This window comes from Macaca nemestrina, chromosome 15 (assembly GCF_043159975.1).
Source record: "Macaca nemestrina isolate mMacNem1 chromosome 15, mMacNem.hap1, whole genome shotgun sequence".
In the NCBI taxonomy this organism is placed as follows: domain Eukaryota; kingdom Metazoa; phylum Chordata; class Mammalia; order Primates; family Cercopithecidae; genus Macaca; species Macaca nemestrina.
Genome location: NC_092139.1, coordinates 49,054,543 through 49,070,678, shown reverse-complemented (window position 1 = coordinate 49,070,678; position 16,136 = coordinate 49,054,543). Strand labels below are relative to the sequence as shown.

Below are 16,136 nucleotides of genomic sequence, written 5' to 3'. Positions count from 1 at the left end.
TTATTTAAAATATTTATAGCTCTCAATTATGCAAGTAATGGGCAATTTAATTGCATTTATTATAGTTCTAATTCTTGCCAGTCAGCATGCTTACTATTTAGGCAGTTATGAAGTAGGATATACACAGCCAGGTTTGTCTTTTAACTTCCCCTTGCTTCTGGAGAACCTTCAACAAGCCAGGTTCCAAGGATGAATATCTATAATGCTGTTTGCACAAGACCACTGACCATTGAAGAGAACTCCAGGAAATGTAACTGATCTCCCTTGAACCATAGCAGCTGTGTGGCTTAGACTACTGCTGAGAACCTGAACTATATTTCTCTTTTCAAGGGAGGTTACCAAGGCCTGGAAAATGCCACCAAGGAGTATGAGGTCATGAGCAGTGCAGAGGGGAAGCACAGCTTGGAAAATGTCACAGTAGAACACAGGCAAATCTTCTTGTTTCAAAAAGAATAAATGATAATTAGGACATTTAAGGTTCTTGACATCCACAAACTTCATACAATCCTTGCTAGTTTCAGACTTGCAGAATGCCCAGCCTCAGTTGTTGATCTGCATCTCAACTATCCATCACTGGGATCATTCCCCCAAGGTCTCCATCTGACTGCCTGGTTACCTTAGTCCAGCTCTGAAATCTACCTGGTGGATCCTATAACTACAACTTCTCTATTGTTTTCTATAGTCAGGCTCAAAGCCCTTGGTTATTCAGGCTTGGTAATTTATTAACAAACATGTATACTATAACCCTATTACTATTCTAAGTAATTTATAATTATTTAATAATTTAATGCTCATAATAGCCCTATGACATAGATACCATTATCATCCCAAATTTTTAAGATGAAAAATACAGAGAGGTTTGACAATTTTCCCAGCACCATCTAGCAGCAAAGTGTGGTTCTGTGATTGTACCCAGGCTTTTCGGCTCCAGGTTTTAACCACTAAACCATCATAGCTCATATTATCGGAATAAGGGCCCTTGTCCTTGGAGGTCATGTTGCCAAACTGTACCGATGAAAAAGTTTCTATGAAAGCCCCTGTGAAAGATAGTTGCTCTGCTTTGGCTTGTATTCCTTCCTTTCTTAAGAACAAGCTGCCCTTCAGATCTATTATCTGAGTTGCCAATGGTGAATCTAATCTCATGTGGCTAGCTTTATGTCTAACAAAGAGGACACAAGTGGATGCTGAGATCTCTAGTTGTGAGTCTTCTGTCATTTCTCTTTCCTCTCTCATGGGGCACAAATGAGAGACCTGCAACTATGCTTCTCCATTTACTTAGTCGGTGCTTCCTGGTAAAACCTGGACACCACCCAGGAGAGTTTTAACACCAAAGCCCTCATGGTTTGATAGGGCATGCTCGAAAATGCCAAAGGCAAATGTGTTAATTTATTGGGGATGGAATAAGAGCAATTACCAAAGGTAGCATCTCAAAATAATGGAGAAAAGACCCAGGGCCAAGGCACCTTGGACTCTCCTTCCATCCAGCCATTAACTGTCCCCAGAAGTCCCTTTATTCCTGTTTTTATCCTAATCCTGCATACTGGGCTTCCCTTACAAAACCAATTTAAATTGAAAAGTATCTATTGACTTCGCATTGGGTAGGAGGCACGGAGGATGCCACAGTGAGCTAGGCAGCCTTCACAATAAAGTGCTCAAACCCAAATGATGACATGAGTTCTAAAAAGACAAAACAAAAATGAAGTGTGTCATGGTACTTCCAGGAGGGTCAGGCAGCTAAGCCATGGGGTCAGTGGATGCTTTCAGAAAGCAACAAGGATCTCTGCTGAGCCACACTAAGGGAGAGGGTGTCCTGGCGCTCAGCATTTTCAGCAGAGCCTTGTTTCTTATGAAGAAGCTAAACTGGGGCAGCTGCCACACTAACTCAGTCTGAGAAAGCTCACCGACTACACTAAGGAAAATCTATTTATATTTTATAGGTTGCTTAAATAGGTTTGTTGTTTCAATTTAGGAGACAAATACACGATGATTCTAAGCCTTAAGCAGAAAAGCTAAGTGAAGGAAAACCCACTTTCTTCTCAACTTCCTGACTTCTTTTATAGTGACTTTTCTTGGAGAGTAGTAAGTGCGAGTCAGCCAGGGTTGTTCCTGGTCATTGCTGCTGGTCCCTCAACATGGGTGGGTTCCACAGCTGCTAGTCCGCCACAGCAAAGGGGATGTGAAACAATGACCCCTCTCATAGCAGAGAGGCCTGCTTGATGCAGAACTGGATGTTGCTAAGCTCCAACTCAGATTTTCTTTTTTCTCCTGGGAAGATTCCTTGGAGGCCTTTTCAACTTAAGAAGTGCATCTATGCCATAGTGGGATGGTCATTAAATATCCATTTCTCAGTGCAGGAAAAAGCCTATCACAACAAGGCCTAAATCTGGAACCGCATTATATAGTCAACGTTAGTTTTATAAACAACCACTCAGACTACTAACACTCTGTCTTTCACTTAAAATTTTTATTGTGCCAGAAAGAAAAGAAGAATGCCATCATTTGGGTGGCTCATATCTAGCTATGCTAAAGACTGGATAACAGGAACAAATAAAAGGAGATGACTTCTGAAATTATATATGTTCTAGAGAAATAGTAAAATAACCAAAGAGGAATATTCAGGCAATGCTCGAGGAAACAGGAGGGAGAGTAGAATAGTATCGCATGCTAGATATACTCTCCACAAACTGAGACTTCTAGGGTCAGCTTCATTTTTCCTTTTGGAAAAACACCACAGAAGTGCAAGCAGCACATCTTGTAGTAAATCAGGGCCTGTCACCTTTTTTTTTTTTTGCAGAGCAGCTACCTTTTATTTCCCTGCAGCTTGACAAAATCACTAGGGTAAAACCATGGTGAGTGTTGACAAGGAAACCAAACCTCTGAATTGGAGTGTAGAAGGAGGATGACTGTATTCTATTAGGAACTGTGTCAACAATATGTATTGTCCATCTAATATCCATTTCCTCCTTTTCAGCCTAACTGAACCCTGTCTGCCTGGGGAAGGCAATGGGCCCAGAGCCAGGGGAGATAACAACTCCCATGATACTGGGGTGACCATATGACACAGCGATAATTAATGAAATGAAAGCAGAAGAGATTGGTAGGGACTCTAGATAAACATTGGCTTTTCCTATCAGAAGCAACAGTATGAGGCTGGACACAGTGGCTCACACATGTAAGCACAATAATTTGGGAGGCTGAGGCGAGAAGGATCACTTGAGCCCACAGAGTTGAGGCTTTGGTGAGGTATGATTACACCACTGCACAACCTGGGTCAAAGAGTGAGACCCTGTCTCTTAAAAACAAAAAACAAAACAAACAAACAAAGCAACTGTCTAGAACACAGTTGTGATCACTGGAACTGCAGCAGTCATCCTGTCCCCATGAAGCCACAACCAACACAATGAAGATAGCAGAAAGAGAGAAGATATTTAGATCTTTTTTAAACAATGTTGACCAGCCATACCAACCCTGAATAACTTAACTCTGGAACTGTGAGAAAACCATTGTTTACAGGTAAGCCTATTCTTAACTGACATAATAACCTTGTTATTTATGGCCTCATAAGCATGTATCAGGAGAGATGAGCAGTATCTTCTTCCTTCTGCATCACTACCACTAACACCACTACCACTGTACTGTTACACCTACCTGTGCCCATATACCCACCATAGAGAGTAGCCTAATTTAGTCAACAAAGTCTCTTGGTTGGAATGAGAAGACATGGATTCAAATCCCAGCTAAACTACTTAATAACAATGTAATACTGAGCACGTAACCTTTTTGTACCTCAATTTCTTCTATAAAAAAATCAAGAGAATGATATGAGTTGACAGTATATTTGCTGAACAACCTCCCCGAAAATTCTATTCCCTTAAAATCTCAATAAATCAAAAAGTAGATAGGAATAGAAATCTCAATAAATAAAAATGTTGGTGGGCAGGGAATAATTAGCAATTTGTTTATTGTTCTTCCTCATGCAGTTTCAAAGTCACCTGATTTTTACTACTACATTGTGGATTTCCGGAATATTCAGCCTTCTTATTGCTTTGAGAATTGAGTACCACTCAGTTACCTGACTCTCTGTATGGGAAACTGACAAGTGCTATCTGTGTTCTGTGTAATACTTCTAGCAACAAGAAGCTATAGTTTTTCTTTGCTCTAAGTTTACTAAATTGACCCATAGAGAAGGGATTTCTCATATTGTTTACATAATATCTCTCTGCACATTTTTTTCAAAGAAAATAATGCCAACAGTGGAGTCGGTGAAGATAACCCTGCTATTTAACTCTATAACCGTCCTCCCCCCCATGAGAAACAGTGAAGGAGAAAAATTCCCAACATGATGTACACATTGAAGCTGTGAATTTCCATTGGATTTATGACAGCTGAAACTATCAGATTCCCATATCTCAAGAATATATAAAATTCTTATATCTTCTTTTACTTCTAAGATCCACCTTGATTTTAAAAAGCTATTATGAAAATGTACCCATAGAAAATGCAAGAAGCTAGGCCAGGCACAGTGGCTCACACCTGTAATCCCAACTTTGAGAGGCCAAGGCAGGCAGATCACTTGAGTCCAGGAGATCAAGACCAGCCTGGGCAACTTGGTGAAACCCTGTCTCTCAAAACAAAACAAAACAAAACAAAAATTAGCCAGGTGTGGTGGCACATGCCTGTAGTCCCAGCTACTTGGGAGCTGAGGTGGGAGAATCAGCTGAGCCCTGAAGGTTGAGGGTGCAGTGAGCCGTGATCATGCCACTGCACTCCAGCCTAGGCAACAGAGTGAGACTCTTATCTCAAAATAAAAAAATAAAAAAGAAAAAGAAAAAACAAGAAGCTAAAATAGTATCTACAGTATACATAAGATGTAAGGACATGCCATATGGTGGTATGTTTTGTATAATTGTGGCTATTTTTAATTGAACAATAGATACTGTCACAGTGTTTGCTCTAACCAACTGGAATTTGCTATGGAAAGTAGGACTGCTTGGGTAAAACCTTTCCTTGAGCCATCTGACTGGGAAATTTCTTACATTCTTTATAAAACAGACAGCTATCTTTTGTCTTAACTACGTTTTGCTAGAGCTTTCAACAACCCTATGGGAAATTCAGAGAAAGTATAGTCAGGCGCTGGTATTTAGATGTGAAGTTTTAATGATGGAAGGCACCATTCTGCTCTCCCATTCCATAGAACAACTCGTGTGGGTTTGCTTCATGAAGACTCAACCACCCAGTGAATGAGGGGCAATGAGGTGTTCCCAGTAGGCCCATGATTAAAGATGAGTGGGAGCATAAAAGAGCAAAGTCGCACATGTTATAGTCTTCCACAGACTAATGTCCCAGCGGGAAGGAATCATTTTCTAATGAATTCATGTTCCCTTTATTGCTATGCTGTCAAGAGGCCATGTGGTACTAAGACCAAAACAAACAAACAAAAACAAATAAAATAAACTAAAAACCTCATTAAGAACAGCATTTTACTTCCAGCAGTCTGAAGCTACTTTGTCAAATCCAAAACGCTCTCTGAGCCCTAGTGTCCTTGTTCTTAAAATAATATTATACAAAGCAATATTTAATTTTCCTTCCTCTTCTAAGATTCTATAATAGAGCTCAGCTATCTCTGATTTAGAGAAGACTTGCTTCTTTATAATTATAGTATTAAGGTTGCTCACCACTTAGGTTCAAATATCATCTCACATGAGAGTTGTGTGACTTGTACCAAGTTATGTAGCCCCTCTTAGCTATGGTTTTCTCATCTGTAAAATGGGGATATTAATAATGGCACCTTACTCACAGAGCTACTAGGGAGCTCAAAGTAAATCTTACCTGGAAGATTTAGGGCAATGACTGCTATGCTAGTGACTCAATTCATGTGGGTTATCTTCATTAGTCACAGGAGGAAATTTATGTTCACTTCTGTGAGATTTAGATGGCATCATGGACTTCCCTGCTCAGAAAGATTTCCTTCAGTCCTCTGCCGGGAATTTTACAAGTAGAGGTAGATGTCTGTGAATTTAAAATATCCTCTTTTAATATGTAAGAACTCCTGAAGGATGAACAATTTAAGCTACTGCCAGTGATTCACTCCTTGATGTACGTTACTTTATTATGTCTTTTGGCTAGTTGAAGATAATGTGCTGAGAGCCAGCAAGTTGTGATAGAAGAGAAATGGGAGAGAATTTATGTCATACCAAGGCACTCTGGATGGCATATCAGAGTGGGCAGCACTAGGTCTGAAACAGTGGCAGGAAAAGGAGCAGCAGAGAGATAGAAGGACACCAAAAGTGACTCTGCCGAAGGTCAGCCTTGTTTCCTGAAGCATTAACCTATTGGCATCTTAAGGCAGGAACAAAGTTCTATTCATCTCTGTCCCCTGAAGCTAGCATGGTAATGAAAGCACAGGAGCTAGACAAATATGTTAATTTGGGGGTCAGGAAACAACAGTTCACTTCCTGCTTTTTGTAAATAAAGTTTTATTGGAACACAGCCAGGCTCATTCATTTATGTACTATTATCTGTGGCAGCATTCATGCTCAGCAGTAGATATGAGTAGTCGTGACAGAGCCTGTATGGTCTTCAACGCCTAAAATATTTAATTTTTTTCTATCTGACCCTTTACACATAAAGTCTGTCAACCCTTATGTTAATTAAATGTTAAATAAGCAAATGAATGAATTAATATAATTATAGAATTTTAAAAAATTTTTCAAAAAAGGAAAGTAACTAATTTTGTTTTAAGACAAAAAAAATGACAAGAATAGATAACAGAAAGACAAATAAGGTTCGAAACTCACTGTTCCTAAATAATGGACCGTATTCAAATGCATTCTCTTTGGCACATACTTCCAATGTTCTGCTTATGTTTGAAACCTATGTTCAAAGCACTCTGAGATTGGTGGATGTGGTAGGGCGTAGACTGTGGCACGGATAATGGTCAGTGGTGAATATTAACATCTTTTCCAGTATTTTATTGTGACATCAAATTACAGAGCAAAGAGAATATCTTTCATTTACCCTCTCTCCTTTCTTCATTGCCCATCCAAAGTAGGGAAGGAAGGAAGAATGGTAATTAGTAGCTTCGACGCACCTGGAGGGACAGGCAGCATTTTGTAGACTAAGTGCACCTTTGTTGGGCATTAATAAAGTCTACTCTACTTGAGCCCTATGTCCTTGGAGAGACATGGGTCTGGCATCTGTGTTACAAAATGCTCATTCAGTTTAACCAGACTGTCAAGTTTCTCTCACTGAGCCAGAGAAAACAAACCAGGGATAACAAAGAAGCCATGTTGCCTGCAGGTGCACTGCTGACCCTGTAATTGAGGTGAGTTTAAGCAGTGTTTTGGGATTCAACAGAAACCCAACAAAGTACCAGGGCGGAATACACATGTGCAATGCTCTGTGAATGAGAGTTTGGACTGACTATTAAGACCTGAGCTATTTGTCTCTAAAGCAACCTTAAAGTAAGAAAAGATATTCCTTCAGAACCACTTACACTGGAAAATGGTAGGTGACCTCAAGTGATGGCTGGTTTATTGTGCCTTTTCGTCTGCTTTTCATATTGTCAAGCTTTAATCAGACTGTGCAAGAGGAATAATTTAAGATGTGAAACAGGATCCATTGGGCCCTTTTGTTGACTAATACTGTAAGTATCACAACTCCTGGGGAAAAGATAGAGGCTGGAAGACCACAAAAAGCTGGGAGGTCTACCAGCACTTGGGCAACCAAACAAACAATGGAAGAAAGATGCTATCTTATGGGAGGACTAAGCCACTGTCCTTGCCTCCAAGTTGATGTGAAAAGACCCAAAATTGTAGGCATTTGGTTTCCTTTCTTGTCCTAATAGATGCTTCTAGCTCAAAGAGAGAAAACGTTTATTTCAGAAATAATTTCACATTTTTTGGTACCAATGCTATATCACAATTCTATATTACTTTGCTCCACTGTTAGAAGAGTTGATATGATTTGACATTGTCCATCTTGCATTTATTTATTAAATCTTCCGTGAATGGCAAAAGGATAGGTATAACACTTCCAACCATAAGCCTCTGGCCAGAAAGCCATCCCAGAAGTTTCCCCTTTGAATCTGTTCTATTCTTTCTCTTCATCAGCATCAGTATCAAGACATTTGTCAGGAACTTGTAATTCAGAGAGTAATATGAAGGGAAGGTCAGAGGCAAGTGTGCATGCATACATGCATGGGGGGGGGACACGCATACACAAGAGGGAGCAGGTGTGAAAATATGACTTGCAGAGAGAATCCTAATAGCAAATGCTCAGAGAGAGAGAGCAATGAAGAAGGCAGGCTTACCTTGTTAGAAGGTGGATGGTTCCAAAGGACTTGTGAGTAAGGAATGGTTATGGAAAACCTTATATTCTGAGCTAATAAATTTTTACTTTATGATGTATCTAATAGAAAAGCAAAGAAGGATTTGGATTGAAAGCTTATTTGGCCAAGATAGTACATTAAACTAACAGGGGACATTGAAATGAAACTGAACAAGAAAAATCTAGAGACAGGGCCAAAGAAGGAAAAAAGCCTCAACAGTTGGTATGGGGTGAAGGGAGGGCAGAAGCACATAGAGGTGCAAAAATTGAGTGGAAGAGATGGATTGCACAAACAGAATAAAGGAAAACTTTATGCAACTGGGATGGAAAGACAGAAGACTCAAAGATAACTCTGACACTTTCAGCACACGTGACCAGAAGGAAGAACGCTGAAATGTAGCAGAAACAGAAACATCTGGAGAAAGGCACAGGTTTGAGAAAAAGATGTTGAGTTCGATTTTAGAGATGTAGAGTTTACTCTTTGTCCACATCTGTTCCCTTCCAATCACACACTCACTCCAATCAACTTCATGAAATAATGGAAGATGATTAAGCTTATCTTAGTGCTGTAGCACCCAAGATGCTGTGTTGTTAATCTACTGGCTAGAGACCATGCCTCTCTTGCGCTTGATGTCAACGTCAGGGGTCATGGGACTCACCTGTTGCCAGAGAATCAGAAAGGAGAGTTATAGGCCACTCTTAGACTGGGGTCCTGAGTCCAGACGAGAAACGAGAGTGGAGGCGTGAGGACATGGATTGCTAAGCTGGCGTTGTTGCAGCCACATTGCCACCACCCTTATCCCATGCTTCTCAAACTCTCTTAGCAGCACCGAGAACTGAGGTGAGATAAGGCATGTCCTAGGTAGCATTTTCTTTGAATATAAATGATCAATTTACACTGTACAATTTCTTCTTTGAAAATAGCAGAAACTAATTTTTCTAATAGTATATACTCTAGATGGAAAAAATAAAGAGGGAGGAAAGAAAAGGAAGAGAGAGAGGGAGGGAGGAAAGAAGAAAAAACAGGGAGGAAAATAAAAGTATAGGAGGAAGAGAGGAAGAGAGCAAGGGAAAGAGAGAGAGCAAAAAGAAGGGAGAAACAGAAGGAAGGGAGAAGGAAAGCACCAATCCTCAAAACAGAAGTTAGGAACTTACAAAAAATTAGGTAAATCACTTTAATATCTCTGAATCTTCCTGTTGGTAAAGAGGCATGATGGAGCATTATTTCTCATCTAAGAGAGATGCTATGAGGTAAAATGACACCGATTATGCAAAAACAGAAGTAATTGGGAAAAAAAAAGTTGAACCACCTTGAAATGTGAATATTAAAAATATGGAATGATCAAGAGCCAACATAAAAATTAAAATAAATCATATTAAATATGATATTAGTGTCACATTATTGGCTTTTCCTCATGCTAATAGGGAACATATTCAAACACTGAATATTAATATCACCTATTATAAAACCAATCATAATAAAAGGCAATGATGGTAGATAATTAGGTATTAGTGAACCCAAGCCATACTGGCAAGAATAATGATCTCCTTTTTCAAAGTATGAGAAGATGTTTTCCTGTAGTTCCTCTATCAGAATCTTCTTGCAATGGTATCTTTAGTACCAGCTTTCAAGTTTATAGTTGGCCCTGTGTGTATTATCTGAATTTACCAAATAGTAAAATTAATTAAATAGACCATTAGGAGTATCTCTTTGCTTCACATTTCCATAGTTTTCCCCACTTAAGGAAAAGGAACAAGCAAACAAACAAAACAACAAAGCACCCTTGACCTAGCATACTGAAGTGATGATGTAAAGCAATGTGTGGGAGCTGACTTACGTTAAATAATAGTCTGATAGCCTCTGGGCTTTGTTTTGCTTTGTTCATCACAATAAATTAATATGAAAACTCAATTCTTTTTTCTTACTGATAGGTAAGTTTTACAAATAAAGTGAAGCCCTTCAATGGTGGCCTAAATCAAAACTCTGGAAGTGATGAAAGTCCTTTCACTTTTAATGAACGAGACCCAGACAATTCTACATAGTTTCCAAGAAGAACTTGTACAGGCGAAAAAGAAGCAAAGGAATCAAAGAAAATAAAGAAGAAATGGACATTTGGGGGTTAATGGGAGATCTTAGTGACTTCCCAGAAATCCCAATAAATTCCCTTCTTGTAACTGCTATCCAACCCCATGGCTGGCCGAAATGAGTCCTTACAAACTTCCAGAAGACATGGACTGCTTGAGACTTACAGCTGTGGCCAGGAGACCTGCTCTCCTTTGGCAAAGTCAGATTCACCATTAGAGACCTCGTCTATGTTCTACACCGCTCCAAGCACCTGTTCAAGGGCTTAACAAGGCTAACTAAAAATACTAACTTGGCCGTGACATAACAAAATCATGAAATCCCAGAATACAACTTTGTATCTCCAGGATGATTTCTTACACATTTGTTACTGCCATTAAATATTTGGCTTTGTAAAGGGCAGCACACAAAAGCAATTGCACCGATCGAGCAGATGTTTGTGCCAAACTGTCTAGGAGGATTCCTCAGTCCCACTTTTAAAGGTTAGAAGGATCATCCAAACCTCAGAAGCAGGCAGGAGTCTTTGAGCTGCTCCAGCCCTGTATTTGTTGGCTGCATTCTATTTGTTAGCATAGCGTTTACCTGACATTAACTCATCTAGCTACCTCTAGCTGTGGTCTTAGGTGCCTCATCCAGCTCTCTCGTTGTTTCTCTGTTTTGATGAAGTGAGGTGCTGTGGGACCCCCTGGGATATTTGGATCCACACACAGACACTGGAGACACTGGTGTCTTCTCCGTCTTCCGAATGAACAATACATCAATGAAATATCATGGATTAGGAAGGGTGCTGATAGAGAGCTCTCACTGCGAGCTTCAATTGTTTTCAGTTCTCTGACTTAAATAAATCTGCTTTGCAAAAAAAACTGAATTTATGTGACCAATCAAATTAGGAGCAGTTACCTTTCTAAATGTCTGCTTATTCAAATAGTTCTTTTCTGGTTGTTTTTTTGTAAGATGTAAAAATTTCCAAATGTATAAATGAGTTGTATTCCTACAGATTTTTTTTTAATGCTTAGTAAAAGTTGGCACTTTTATCTTCCCCCCAAAATAAAAGCTAAGTTCTTCAGCTTTCTGTAATGGATAGGAATCAAGAGCAGGCCATAGATACCCATTTAATTCATGGAGCGTTGGTGTGGTCTACTTCCACTCTGCGTCTGTGCTTTAATTAAATGGTTACTGAGCACCTATTATGTTCCAAGCACTATTCTAGATTCCGAGGGCTACAAAGTGTCAGTTCTCAAGAGATTTGGATTCTAGTGGTGAGAGAAAAATGAATCAAGGAAACAATAAATATGCAACATTATTCAGATAGTAATAATTGCCCAAGAAAAAAAAAAAGAAACTGGTGAATGTAATGGGGGATGAACTTGGATGGGTGGAGAGAGGGCACTGTATTTCACAGAGGGTTTGGAGAACATCCCATTGATAAGCTGAAATTGACCTGAGTCCTTAATGGCAGAAGGATCAGGAGGAGGGGACTCTGCTGGAATAGTCATCCCTCCTAGCACGAGTGACAGGGACCATCGGTAAGCTCCTTCATCATTATCTTCCAGAGACGACTTGTATATCTGACTTAAGACCCTGAGGGAGTTTGTGAGCTGGGGCTGGAACATTGTTGACCTGATCCTCAGAAACTTCTCTTGAACCCAACCAGTGCTTGTCTCTCTCTCTTTTACCATGAGAACCATTCTTTTATCTTCCCATCAGTCCCTGTCCCATTTCCCACACAGAACCTCAAGGTACCCTGGTCTCTTTACTTTGTGTGTTTAAATATTGTTTATCCATTATTTACCCTGATTTTGCAAAACAAATTAGCACCAGGAACATCTAAGCCAACACTGAACTCCCTACAGTAGACTGGGGAGGAATAGTTATATTATTGACTGATATATATTTTAGAGATAATTAATGGTATTGCTTCATCTTGCCTCAGGGCCAAGGAGAGAACAGAGCACATTCTTAATACCTTAACATCAATTACAAAATTTAAAATGCTCTGAAAACCAAAATTGTTTGTCTTTTAATATAATTCATTGGTGGCAAAGCAAAATCTAAGCTGAAACGAGGCTATTTTACAGCCTTTATCTTAATTAGTAAAAACATTCACACTTTTCTATTAAAAATATTAACATATTTGATTATGGGGTTTCTACAGAACCCCCAGAGGAGTGCTAATGGAAAATATAAACCATATTACTTTTCCAAGGAAAATTCTGGCATCAGGCTTCAATGGTTTCAGATGAGAGACTGTGACCCTAGAGTTAAATTCTTCTTTCTGTAATTGCTCCTAGACCTTCAATTTCACTCTTCCTTCTGCTTCCTTTCTTCCTCTTTCTTCCTTCTTCACTCTTCCTTCTCCTCCTTCATACATAGGATCATCCTGGATCTTCTCATCTTTAAATGATGCCCCCATGGGCACTGCCCCTCTCTCTCTTCTTCAGTAACATCTATACTTTGATTCACTGTTTATCTGAAATTCAAATTTAACTGGGTACCCTCTTATTTGCTAAATCTGGCAACCCTAGATTCTTGAAAGAGGCAACAGGGTGCCATGTCTCTACTCCCTCAACTTGGCCCACCCTTAACCTTTTAACTCACCGAAATCTGGCTAGTATCCACACCTCCCCTACTTGATAGAACCACCAGTGATACTTTCGTGGCTAAGATCCATGGACGTTTTTCACCCTCCTGACTTTCCTAGATTCTTTGACCCTGTTGGCCACTTCCTCCTTTCTGAAATGTACTCCTCTTGGTCTTCATGTCCTCACTTTCTCCAAGGTCTATTACTAATGAATGGATTTCTTCCTTGGATACCAGCTTTCCTCTGCCTTCTCCTTAAATCTTTTTGATCCTCAGGGACTCATCCTTAATTCTCTCTCACTTTACACAACATTCTTGGGTGATGCTGGCCTATGGTTTTAATAACCAGCAATAATTCCTAAATATTCGACTTTAACTTGACTAGCTGCCTACCAGATTCTCCTGACACTTTCTTATATACATCTTAGACAGACTTAGTGATTCATTTGCTAAACTTTCGTTAACTATCTGGTGCTTGGTAATTACGGTTGCTGATCTAGCAAATAAATGTACAGGATACCCAATTATATTGGAATTTGATAAATAATAGATCATGTTTTCAGTACAAATATACATGAAATATTGCATGAGACATACTTAAAAATAATGTGATTTTTATCTGAAACTCAAATTTAAATGGGCATCTGGTATGTAATATGTCAAACATATCCACTACTGCGATAGGCACTTTCTATTAAGGGAGTAATAAATAATATGGTTTCCTTTCTAAGGTACTCATTGTATTTAAGGGAGATAGATGAGACTAAGGACCTGAAATCCACGTTCCAGACCAAAACATCTTCGTGTCTTTGAATCTCAGTGTTTTTCTCTCTGTTGCTTTCTTTCCCTCTCTCCCTACCTCCCTTCCTCCATGCTTCATTTGCACATACTCCACTGTATGGCAGGAACCTCCACTCTCCCTTTTTAGCCTCCCCTTTCCCTGTTCCATCCAGATTCCCATCTTTATTGGCTTACTCTTACTCTTTCTTAAGATACAACTCAGGTATTATTTCTTCTAAGAAGTCCTTCCAGATCACCCTAGGTTGGGGTAGTTTAGAAAAACCTCCCCTCCACTAACAGTTTAAAACATCCCTGCACTTTGGGAAGCCATGGCAGGAAGATAACTTGAGCCCAGGAGTTCAATACCAGCCTAGGAAACATAGGGAGACCCTGTCTCTAAAAAAAGAAAAAAAAAAGTTAGCTGGACATGGTGGCATGCACCTGTAGTCCCAGTTACTCAGGATGCTGAGGCTAGAGGATCCCAGGAGTTTGAGGCTGGAGTTCAAGGCTTCAGTGAGCTATGATTGCCCCACTCACTCCAACCTGGATGACAGAATGAGGCCTGTCTCAAAAAAAAAAAAAAAAGAAAAGAAAAAGAAAAAAAACTCTGAGTTTTAGTACTTAACACATGATTTTAGTACTGAAAACCTGTCAGTTGCCCCTGCCCATAAGGTCTGAGTGTGGGGTGTCTGGCTGCTGTGTTTTTGTAACTCCAGGACCTGGTGTAGAGGGTGGAACAAAAGAAGAGCTTCCTTTATGGAAGGAAGTGGGGAAAAAAAACAAGAGAAGAAAGGTGTAATTGAGAGAGAAAAGAGAGGGAGAAATGAAGAGGGGGAAGAAGGGAAAAGGAATGGAGAAGCGGAGAAAGAGATATGGTGAAAGAGGAAAAGAAGGAAGAAAGAAGAGAGGAGTAAAAGGAGAAAGGATGGAGAATGGAAGGGAAGAGTGCAGACTGCAGAGAGGTAGGAAGAGAGGGAAGAAAGGGAGAGGAATAGAAGCAGAGAGAGAAGGAAGGGAGAAATGGAAGGCAAGGGGAAGGAAGTAGAATATATGATTCAACTTAAGTGACCTTTTCAGAAATAGCAGAAAATCAAGCGACATTAGGTTCTGCTCTATGCTAGCATTAACTTCTCACCTCACAGCCATCAGATTTATTTCTAAATAACCTTTTTATGAGATATGCCTGCATTCTAAGTCTTTCCTAAGTCTGACTGTATTATTTCTGCCAGTTTGGCTTTGTTTTCCTCACACTTACTGTGAATTTTGATTAGTTAGGGAAACGGGCGTTTCTCTCATAATAGTTGAGTTGATTTGCTCCTATCTCACTGTGCTGAACACTTTTTTCTTTTCCTCTAATGATTTTCTCATTTGGAAGGATAGCAGGGGGACAGGGGGAAGAAAAGGATTTGAAAATGAGGTTTTCTGTCAGGGATCACAGAGGAGTCAGCCAGGGATCACAGATTACAGGAACTTTAAAAGAACAGATATTCCAAGGAATAAATTAAACACTTTTCAAACTATTTTGTTCAGCTCTAACTCAATAGTAATTGATTTTCTAATGATTTGGTCAATATGCCTGTGGCACCACTTTTATTGTACAAGGGGAAAAAAATGAATACGGCGTTAGGCCTGCCCCTGGAAGGAACATATTCCGTTACTAACATTCTTATCATTTCAATGACCAAGACACAAAAATTGCAAGGGGTCTGATATTATAATATAATTATTGGCTAAGCTATTACAGTTTCAGTGGAATTTTCATCAGCCCTGGACCCAGCAATTCAAGATTGCTCACTGACTCCAGGGTCCTGAAAATCTCAATAGTACTTTTAGTGACTTCCATTGAAATCATAATGAAATTTCCCAAATGGTCTCTTAAAGTTTTACTGCTAGAAGTGCTTTGACCTTGGAAGGTAACTTACTTTCTCTGGGTCTCAGTTTCTTTATCTTTAAAGTGAAGGAGTTATATAAAATTATTTTTAAACTCCCTCCCAAAGAAAGCCACATGGAGTAGAACGTATGAATACAGAAGAAAACGAGCTAATATATCACTGGTGTAAGTTGAACTATTGTTTAAGATCTTGCAGATATAATATAGCTCAGGGCAAAGGTGGTGAAGTCTATTGCCTTTGCTAATAGCCATGACATGTAATCTATTTTACTTAAAATCACCTCTACTAGGACATCACAGAAGAAAAACAGATGAATTATCACTTCATGGCTGCTTTTCTGATTATACACTGACAGCTGTCATCTCCTTGTGTAAGGTCTTCGCTTCTGGAATCTCAACATCTTAATTGTTGTCATTGTGAGACTGAAACCGAGCAGCTTTTCAAACCCTCAAGTATCAGTTTTCAAAAACCAC

At 39.5% G+C, this 16,136-nt stretch overlaps 1 protein-coding gene across 26 annotated transcripts in view; it reads right to left on the bottom strand.

Annotated features, from left to right (window-relative positions):
• Positions 1-16,136, bottom strand: part of LOC105481485 (mono-ADP ribosylhydrolase 2) — a 2,105,812-nt gene that overhangs the window by 655,309 nt on the left and 1,434,367 nt on the right. The window contains exon 1 of one of the 26 annotated variants that reach the window (XM_071080873.1): positions 5,830-5,851. The exons of the other annotated variants lie outside the window; for them this stretch is intronic. The gene's annotated coding sequence lies outside the window, so the exon portion shown is untranslated. Of the gene's footprint in view, positions 1-5,829; positions 5,852-16,136 lie in introns of those variants that run through there. 26 annotated transcript variants of the gene reach the window in all.